The following is a 10,214-nucleotide window of genomic DNA, read 5'->3' on the forward strand; positions in this document are numbered from 1 at the left end:
ACTATTATCTATCTTCAGTGGAATCTTTGCAAAACCTAGTATAATGTAAAGAACCCAATGGACATTTAATTAATACTCATTTGTGACAATCATGATCTCATGCAGAATTTGAAAGTGAATTCTAGAAATTATCAGACATTCTTTAATATAGACAAAGAAATCTTCTTCCAGAAGAGATTATTACCTCTCACTCAAAAAAGAAACAAATACAGCAAAATAAGTGAGCTCAAGTTTTTATTTTTTTTATTTTTTTTATTTTTTTAAGCTAAAGATCCAGTGGAATACAGTATTAGGTACCACAAACATTTTGGATAAATAAAACTGTATGGAAACTCAAGTTAGTGACCAAGATTATACATGGTTTAAAGTCTTTTCCACACACTGTAGTATGCATTATGAATTTCAGACTTGTGGTTTAAAAACACTAGTATCTAGGCACTGGTATAGAGCTCAATTATGTCAATGGACATTCTATGAACCTCAGTATTGAGGATACAAATCCACTGCAGTAAGCTGATTAGCAATGCTAATGTGCACACTATACAGTCATAATTAGAACGAGTTTTACTCGCAGTGATGTTGAGGTTATGGGGTTAGGACAGTTTCCATTTCAAAGACATATGAATCTGGGTTACCATGACAGGAAAAAGTAAATCATCTAATTTAAGTTGTTGAACATATGATGGCTTATTTAAATAAAAACTTTTACCTTTCCTTGTGAAAATTAAAGTAAATTATGAGTTAATTCTTCCCCAGCTAAAGGAGATTTTTAAAAAAGCAGACTCTCTATAGCCATGACAGCTAAAGAATCTCCACCATGTAAGACTACATTAGTACAACTATGTTGTCACCTCATTGTTCACTTAATAGAAAATGGATCTTGGTTAGAGAAAAAAATCATAAAAATATTCACTACTTCTCCTAAATGGAAACATGTACAGGGAAATAGGGAGGTGGAGAAGAGAAGGCAGTCAGAAACAAACTGTTGGTTATAATGATGAAAATTCATTTCTTTGTACAATTTAGTTAGTGTTCCTTCTTTATATTCCTTTTCAGCTGTAACAATCTATAAAACTTCCCTAGGTTTGGTAGTCTGTAATTAGCTATAGCTATCTCTGCTTTCAATGGGGAACATGCTAGCCAATCACTTAAAAAATATTAAATGAATTCCACTGTCTCAAAATTTAGGTGTAAATACACTTAAAGTTTAGAGACAAATTATTTTATTTCTGACATGATTTATCACAATTGGAATATATCATCCATATCATGATACTTTTTAGGGGAAAAAGATGTGTTATTACTCTGCTTTAGTGTAAAAAACTGAATCATTAAAGTCTTGTGATATGTGAATTTTATATACATGCCCTGAAATGAAAAAGCATTCTCACAAATCCTTATTTTACATAGGAAAGTATCAACTACATCCTTAAATAATAATCCTAGAGACAGAAAGAACCCCAAATTATCTGCTCTTGAGAAGACTAAAGGCTAACACACACACATACACAAACCCCTCTTGCCTCCTTAGAAATCTATTACTATTTTCATAATATAGTTAAGTTGGATTACCAAAAGAAAAAATTTCAAAGGATTTATCATTTAACACTTCAATGAAGTTACTAATAAGAATTATATTGAAGTAGGTCATGCCAAAATCCACCCTCAAAGTACATGGGATCCTACAGTAGTCAGCAACCATTTCAAACCCAATAGCAACAGAAAACCACAATTGCCAGTGCATATGGCCTAGTATAATGAGGACTAGAGATTTGAACTGCAACTCAGACTTGCAATTACATTCTTATTAATATCTGTTAATCATCTCTAAAATTAGTAGATGGTTTATATCATAAAGGTTAGTATAATCGTATTAATAAAGACTTGCTTTTCTCTCAGTCAATGATATATCCTCCTAACAAGATAAATCAAAGCTCAAGAAATATGAATTCAAACTGAAGGCATTAAACAATGGGAGTTTCTTTTATCTAAACGAAACATAGAAATAATTTCCCAGGTCGCAAAGTCTTGTTTTTCATGGAACATATCTGTCTTATCCTTTGTTTTTGTTTTTTTTTCTGTATAGTTTTTTTTTTTAATTTATTTTTTAAATTTATTTTTAAATTTATTTTTTATTGGTGTTCAATTTACTAACATACAGAATAAACCCCAGTGCCCGTCACCCATTCACTCCCACCCCCCGGCCCTTCTCCCCTTCTACCACCCCTAGTTCGTTTCCCAGAGTTAGCAGTCTTTACATTCTGTCTCCCTTTCTGATATTTCCCACACATTTCTTCTCCCTTCCCTTATATTCCCTTTCACTATTATTTATATTCCCCAAATGAATGAGAACATATAATGTTTGTCCTTCTCCGATTGACTTACTTCACTCAGCATAATACCCTCCAGTTCCATCCACGTTGAAGCAAATGGTGGGTATTTGTCATTTCTAATAGCTGAGTAATATTCCATTGTATACATAAACCACATCTTCTTTATCCATTCATCTTTCGTTGGACACCGAGGCTCCTTCCACAGTTTGGCTATCATGGCCATTGGGCTATAAACATCAGGGTGCAGGTGTCCCGGCGTTTCATTGCATTTGTATCTTTGGGGTAAATCCCCAACAGTGCAATTGCTGGGTCGTAGGGCAGGTATATTTTTAACTGTTTGAGGAACCTCCACACAGTTTTCCAGAGTGGCTGCACCAGTTCACATTCCCACCAACAGTATAAGAGGGTTCCCTTTTCTCCGCATCCTCTCCAACATTTGTTGTTTCCTGTCTTGTTAATTTGCCCCATTCTCGCTGGTGTGAGGTGGTATCTCTCTGTCTTATCCTTTGGAAAATACTTCCTAAATTATTCACAAAAAAGATACTGTAAAGTATTAATTAATATTAATGATGAAATAGTTTTTAAAATAGGAAGAGGATTATTTACCAGGTTTTCCTCATTGGCCTGTACATACATGCCCTAAGTTAATTTGCAGGGAAAAAGAAAGTCCTATAAGCCTATATTATTTTCCAACAAAGGAAGGAGCATTATAAACAGGGTATATGCTAAGGAAATAAAAATATATAATTCTTTTAATTAAAAAATTTTGTTTCTGATCTAGCATATCAGAGGTCCTTGTCTTGTTTTCTAACTTCACATCAAAAGTCTAATAAGTTTATAACTCTTACAATTGGGAACTGGACAGATGCTTGCTGTCTCAAGAAGTCATGTATCCCTGTTTCTGATCTGTGTTCTATTTGGAAGGTTTAACATATTTTTGCTATCACGTATGACACTGGGCTGAAACCATAACCAAGAGGATAACCTGCCCATCAGTTCACTAACATCAAATTACTCAAATATCTTCCAACGCTTGGGATTCAGAAAGGGTAGTAAAGGGAGGGAGAGAGGGATTCTCGGGGTTAGTATTATACTGTTTCTAAAAGTTATTTCCATTGTTTTATTTAATTCATTATTTCCACTGAATTAAATGAACTAGGTTTCAGGCTTAGTCCTAGCCCCAAACTTGCTCTTAAGAGTTTGCATATTTTATTTTTGATGAATTACATTATTCTCATTTCTAGTCCTAGAGGCTCTATCCTCTTTATTTTTATTTTATTTTCTTATCCTCTTTAACACATTTCTATGGATGTGTGTGGGTTCCATAAGAAGAAAGCATAGTGCATTTGTTTTTATTCTTTTTTTTTTTTTAAAGGATTTTGATTTATTCTCCTACTGAGATGCAAGGTCTGTTATCCAAAAGCCAAAATGCAGGTTAAGATGTCTAAACAGAATATTCAGGAAAGCTCTTCAAAGTTCTTTCAGCCTTCTTCAAAATACGACTCCTTCTTTCTTATGTCCGTATTCTAACAACTTTGACTCCATTCTCCTGAATGAATAAAAACTGAAATTTCTGTTTTCCCCTCAAATTTATGACTTGCCTTTAGTTGTGATACCTAATAAATCCTCTTATTGACTTAAAATATATCTATACTCAACAATTTTCAGCAATGGGAAGGAGGAAGCACAACTAGATACTTTTGTGCATTTAAAATCATAATAATGAAAAAGAATATCATTAAGAAATATCTACATAGATATATATTACCCTTTATGTATTTCCCTATCTTGAATTTTTTCAGTAACTCTATTGTTTAAGCAGGGAAAGAATTACTCTACTTTACAGGTGAGATATAGAAGACACTTGGAAAGGTAAGTGACCGCCCTAAAGTCTCACAGATTAAATGGCCGAGCTGAGACTAGAAATAAAATTATGAGCACAGCTACCAATGTTTAATAAAGACAATTTCCTTAATAATGTATTTCAATGACAATTTTTAGTAATGTCTGCATCAACTAAATTTTATACTAAATACAATTAAAAAAAAATTTGTGAGAGACAGAGAGAGAGAGGCAGAGACATAGGCAGAGGGAGAAGCAGGCTCCCCATAGGGAGCCTGATGTGGAATTCGATCCCAGGACCCTGGGATCATGACTGGAGCCAAAGGCAGATGCTCAACCACTTAGCCATGCAAGCACCCCAATAAACACAAATGTTTGTATACACACATATTTGTATAGAACAAATGAACATCAGAGAAAAAAACGCTCATATTTACATAGATTATAATATAAATCACTGTATAAATGATAAGTAAAATCTCATTCAACTAATAAGAATTATTTATTTAGGAGGCAAACCATAAGAGACTTTTAACTATAAGGAACAAACTGAGGGTTGCTGGAGGGGAGGTAAGAGGGAGGGGGTAAATGGGTGATGGACATTAAAAGGAAGGTAATTGTTATAATGAGCAATAAGTATTAAATGCAACTGATGAATCACTAAATTTACTCCTGAAACTAATACTACACTATATGTTAACTAACTTGAATTTAAATGAAATCTTGAAAGAAAAAAGAGAATTATTTAGTATAAGAGCTTTGAGACCAACTATATTTAAAAATTGCATTTTACCCTGTAAGTTTGTGTGTGAATACATGTTTGTATATGTAAGAGAGAGACTTTTAGAAAATATACTGATTTCTTAGTGTGAATTAAGATACACAATTCATGTTAAGGTCAAGAAAAAGAGTATTTTTTTTTTTTTTGTAGAGGGCATTATGGGATCAACCTAAAAAGCTTTAATGAGATCTAACTTATGAAGACATCATTTCTCCTTTGTCCATGCCCACATCATTAGCACTGACTTCCAGTTTTTTTTTTTTACCATATACTTTCCAAAGAGCTCTATGTTGTTTTCACTTTATTACTACTTTTTTCTAACATCTGTCTACTACTATCTCACTTTCTATCCATTCTTCCCTGTCATTATCTCTCCTCATTCTAAGGAGCCTCACCATTACCAAGTAATTCAATAAAAGGTGTAAGTATAGTCTAATCCAATTAAGCCCTGTAAAACTCAGATGCCAAAGTGTCCCTAGAAAAACGAAACTGGAAGCAATGATAATATATATTTGGACAAAATATAAAGTACTCTAAAGTTTAGATTACTAAACTTTAGAAAACATTGAATTAGCTTACAGTAGCTATTTTTTATTATTTAATCCATTATACTACATTAGGAACTTGAGCATGTCCTTCTAAAGATACTACCATTAACTTTCAGATGTTTAGTAATGTAAGATTCCATTTGTAGGTTAATCAAGGTTCCTTGATTTTTAATACCCCTATTTCAGCTCTGGACAAAGGAAGAAAGACACAGCAAAATATTAAATCAAGAAAAGCTGTAAAAGGGCTTTTGAAAAGACATAAAATTACAGAGAAAACAATTTGTCAAAAATCTTCCTGCCTACTATTCTTGTTTGCCTGGCTTTGGTACCTTCTACTAAAGTATGGATAGAATCATGTAGAATGGGTGGAAATATTGCCTCCAAAGATAGAGACAATAAGCTAGGGATCATGGGTAATATGATTTCCAACATGCAACTCTTCTGTTTTTTTTCAAGATCACCATTTTGCTACACACACACACACACACACACACACACACGTAAAATCATTAAGTTAAGTATAATACAAAAATTTAAAAATTTTCTGTCAGTTTGACATTTAATTTACTCTATGGGGCTTCCCACACCCTTGCATGAAATTGAAGGCAGATTTTCTGTTTCTGTGCATTTACAAGTACTCAAAATATTCAACAATGAATATATCTCATCTAGTAATAAAAACTTTAAATTTGGGGCAGCCCGGGTGGCTCAGCGGTTTAGCTCTGCCTTCAGCTGGGGGTGTGATCCTGGAGACCAGGGATGAGTCCCACAGCGGGTTCCCAGCATGGAGCCTGCTCCTCCCTCTCCCGGTGCCTCTGTCTTTTTTTCTCTGTGTCTCTCATGAATAAATAAATAAAATCTTAAAAAAAAAAAAAACTTTAAATTTCAAAGTTATAGTTACTTTTGTTTCCCAGTTCAGTTCTGCTATAGGCTGGCCATTGCAGTGGGAAATAGGGTGTCTTGACTCTCATTTGCAGATCCTTTGATAGAGGTGGGGCTCTATTTCATCCCACTGCTCCTGAAAAGATAGCAGTTCACTTCACCATTTGGATCAATGGGCTCCTTTAGGAAGTCTCTGAATCTAAGACAACTTTACATCATCTCTCTTGTGCATATGCCTACCTTTAATTCATGCCATAAACTTAAGTAACATTTGCTTCAAAAAACTCTGAGAATGTAGGTCACCTAACATAGCCTCTTCATCACAATACCTTTGAAGCAGCTGCCAATCAATCTCAAGCTCTAGATTTTTCAGGCATGAGTCAGATAGCAGTTCTCAAGCTCTAGATTTTTCAGGCATGAGTCAGATAGCAGTTCTTAAGTTCTTAAGGGGTCAGTTACTAAGCTTTCCAAGTCATCTCCTTCAAGCCTTTCTCTCCCTTAATGAAGGGAGACGCATCTGTACTCCTTCCCGTTGGAGGTGTGATGGGACACTCAAGCATATCAACTCCTCCAAAAATTTCTTTTCCTTAATTTTCAGCTTCTCACTTTGCTTATATGCTTGACATGATTAACTAGCTTAAGAATCATATAACTGGTTTTCTCTCTCTTCTTCATGTATAAACTGGAGGACGTTTTCATATATGACTGTGAAATCTTTTCTCTTAGGGTTCCAGCTAAGACAAACAGGGAGAGCCCAATTTTAAGATTGTTACACATGGTTCCAAAGCTGAACCAAATTTAGGAGTTGAGGGGAAAGAATTATTTTTCATCAAATAAAGAACAGAAAATGCTAGCAGAGGATTTGAAAATCTTTAAAGCTGGGGACCTGGGTGGCTCAGTGGTTGAGCGCCTGCCTTTGGTTCCGGTCATAATCCAGGGATCCTAGGATTGAGTCCCACATCAGGCTATCTACAGGGAGTCTGCTTTTCCCTCTATGTCTCTGCCTCTCTCTGTGTGTCTCTCATGAATAAATAAACAAAATCTTTTAAAAAAAAAAAGACAAAATGTTTATAGCTGAAGTGAGATCACTAAAGGAATAGTATTTACTTACCGCTATGTTTTCATTTGCCAACCATATGCTTCTTTTCATAACAATTAAATTAAAATGAAAAGTTATTGGTGATTTTCATGCACCAAGGATAAATTATGGCTCAAATCCTAAGAAAACAGACATGCTGCTCCATGCCCAAAACTGCTAACCTTATTTCCACAGAACATTCCATCTAAGACATAAACAAGAGCCCAATGAAAGAAAAATATCTTCTGTTTTGGCTATGTTAGCTTAGGGAACTTAGAAGCTCTTAAGAAACAATTAACATTAAAGAGGTCAAATAGAGATTTTATAGCAAGGAAGATACTGGCTCTAGGAAAGCCCCAAAAGAATTGACTCTGTATAGAATGAATTATTAGGAGCTGAGTTTAAGCCAACAGTTTTCATAAGGAGAAACAATTTCAAATGAACTTTGTTAAGTTTTAAAATTTTAAGAATTTTCAGTGGTACTTGATGAGAATGCAACTTTTGACTACTGTGGTGTTTGGGTTTAAAGTTCTTTCTGGAACATCAAAAATCTTACTATTTCAACATGACCCTTTTTCACTTTTCTCAACATTTGAGGTGTACTAGCCAAATCTTTGTGGAATGTTTTCCCTATGATTTGCCATTTTAATAAGGCCTTGTTTGGCCTTTTCAAATTTTACTTGGTCTTTTACAATTACCTGTTTTTAAGGTAGCTTTAGTTAGTATGAATTGTAAGTATTTATGCAAATTTATCCAGGATGAAAGAATAATCTCTAGGAAAAAATGCTAATAATAATTAAATCTCTTTTGAAAATGCATTGGAAACTTTGATTTTGTTAATTTCACATCAGTCAATTTCCTAGCTTGAATTCAGGTTCCAGTGCCCAATGGAAAGCTAAAGGAATCTAACACTGCTTCCTTTCCTCCTTTTCTTCCCTTGTATACGAATGTGTGTGTATATATGTGTGTGTGTGTGTGTGTGCATGAGTGTATAGAAAACATTATTTTTGCATGTTTGCCTGAATGCTTGTCACTCTATTTGCTGTAATTCAATTTACACCCTTACAAAAAGATAGATGTTTCAGTTGGAATCCTTGCCTGTTTAGAATCTTCATGCAGGCAAGCATAGCTAATAAATTTTGATTAATGTAGCCAAATACCAACTCCCACCTCAAGTCCTCTTTACTTGGAATACTATCATCAGGTTTACAGAGAGAAGGAAATAACAATAAGGTTGGGAGGGATGGAGATATGGTAAGACAGCAATAAAAAAGTAATTATATAAAAATGCTAAAGAGGGATCCCTGGGTGGCGCAGTGGTTTGGCGCCTGCCTTTGGCCCAGGGCGCGATCCTGTGACCCGGGATCGAATCCCACGTCGGGCTCCCGGTGCATGGAGCCTGCTTCTCCCTCTGCCTGTGTCTCTGCCTCTCTCTCTCTATCTGTGTGTGACTATCATAAAAAAAAAAAAATGCTAAAGATATAACATCTGTTTTTTTGCTTAGCACACTGATCTTGGCAGTTCCAGATATATGCTATTTTCTGTGTTTAAACAGATACAGAAAAGGGAAAAGGAAAAAATGTTTATGTGAGATTATTAAATAGTATAGGAAAAATAAGAGTCATTATTACACTGGTGAGGAAAAGAGAAACTCAGTGAAATTTCTTTCCACAGATTTGCCTTTGTGATCTGCAAGGTGCTGTTCCCCTGCTTACATTCAGTTACCCTGGCAACACACTCCTGTAAAATAAAGATTATTAAAGCGCATATGATTATTTTGCTGCTGAGTGAATAAGACAAGCCGCTTCTGAAATGCCTTATCAGAGAAATTCAATTTTAGGCCAAATTGTGTTTTTGCCTCCTTCTAGCTTTCTCCTCCCTCCCCCCACTTCAAATAAAACCATCATCTCCACAGTTACTACATGATATTTTGTTACTCATTCACACTTTTAGTATTTTAAACTAGATTTTAACTTCATGAAAGCATTTTCCCCAGTTTTTCTTTAATAGCTCCTTTCTATTTTTTCAGCCATCTACCATCTGTTTGTAAATCAAAATTAGAAGGCAATGTGTCCTTGCCTTGATTTTATTACATAGTACTAATATTGGGTTCTGTACCAAATATAAATGCATATGTTATATACTGAATAAGCAATATTTGACCAAAGAATGATGCAAAGAGGTAAGATAAGCCATGCAGTGACATTTTAAAGGCTGCATATTTGGGGATCCCTGGGTGGCTCAGCGGTTTAGCTCCTGCCTTTGGCCCAGGGTGCGATCCTGGAGTCCCAGGATTGAGTCCCAGGATTGAGTCCCAGGATCGAGTCCCACGTCGGGCTCCCGGCATGGAGCCTGCTTCTCCTCCCTCCTGTGTCTCTGCCTCTCTCTATCGTAAATAAATCTTAAAAAAAAATAAAATACAATAAAGGCTGCATATCCAACTGTGCCAGGTGTCCTCACCCTTACAATTAGTGTCTTGTGCTTTTCCATAAGGGAATTCCCTATAAGGTAATATAGAGATGGGTTGTTTCATAGCCACTTTGAGAGCTACTCACACCCTTGTTGCCTGATACTTACACATTTTTTCCTTCAGTTATTGAAGATAGTAAAAAGATGGTTGAGATCTCTAGAATTGTCTAGTGATTTTCTTAGAAACTATAGCTGTATCATGTTCTCTGTCCAAAGGTCAATAAAAAAAGTACATTGATAATAGTAAATTTTTAATGTATTCATGCTGTGTATGAAAAAGC

The 10,214-nt window shown here is 35.0% G+C and overlaps 1 long non-coding RNA gene across 3 annotated transcripts in view; it reads right to left on the bottom strand.

The window, feature by feature from the left end:
* Positions 1 to 217: 217 nt before the first annotated feature.
* The window catches only part of LOC144310133 (uncharacterized), a 116,501-nt gene continuing 106,504 nt past the window's right edge, over positions 218 to 10,214 (bottom strand). Inside the window, exons 4-5 of one of the 3 annotated variants that reach the window (XR_013375837.1) lie at positions 6,406 to 6,519; positions 218 to 2,853 (exon numbers count right to left, since the gene is read on the bottom strand). This is a non-coding gene — a long non-coding RNA (uncharacterized LOC144310133). Of the gene's footprint in view, positions 2,854 to 6,405; positions 6,523 to 10,214 lie in introns of all 3 variants that reach the window. The other 2 variants (XR_013375834.1, XR_013375833.1) reach the window with 2 other exon arrangements.

This window comes from Canis aureus, unplaced genomic scaffold (genome assembly GCF_053574225.1).
Source record: "Canis aureus isolate CA01 unplaced genomic scaffold, VMU_Caureus_v.1.0 ptg000453l_RagTag, whole genome shotgun sequence".
NCBI lineage: Eukaryota > Metazoa > Chordata > Mammalia > Carnivora > Canidae > Canis > Canis aureus.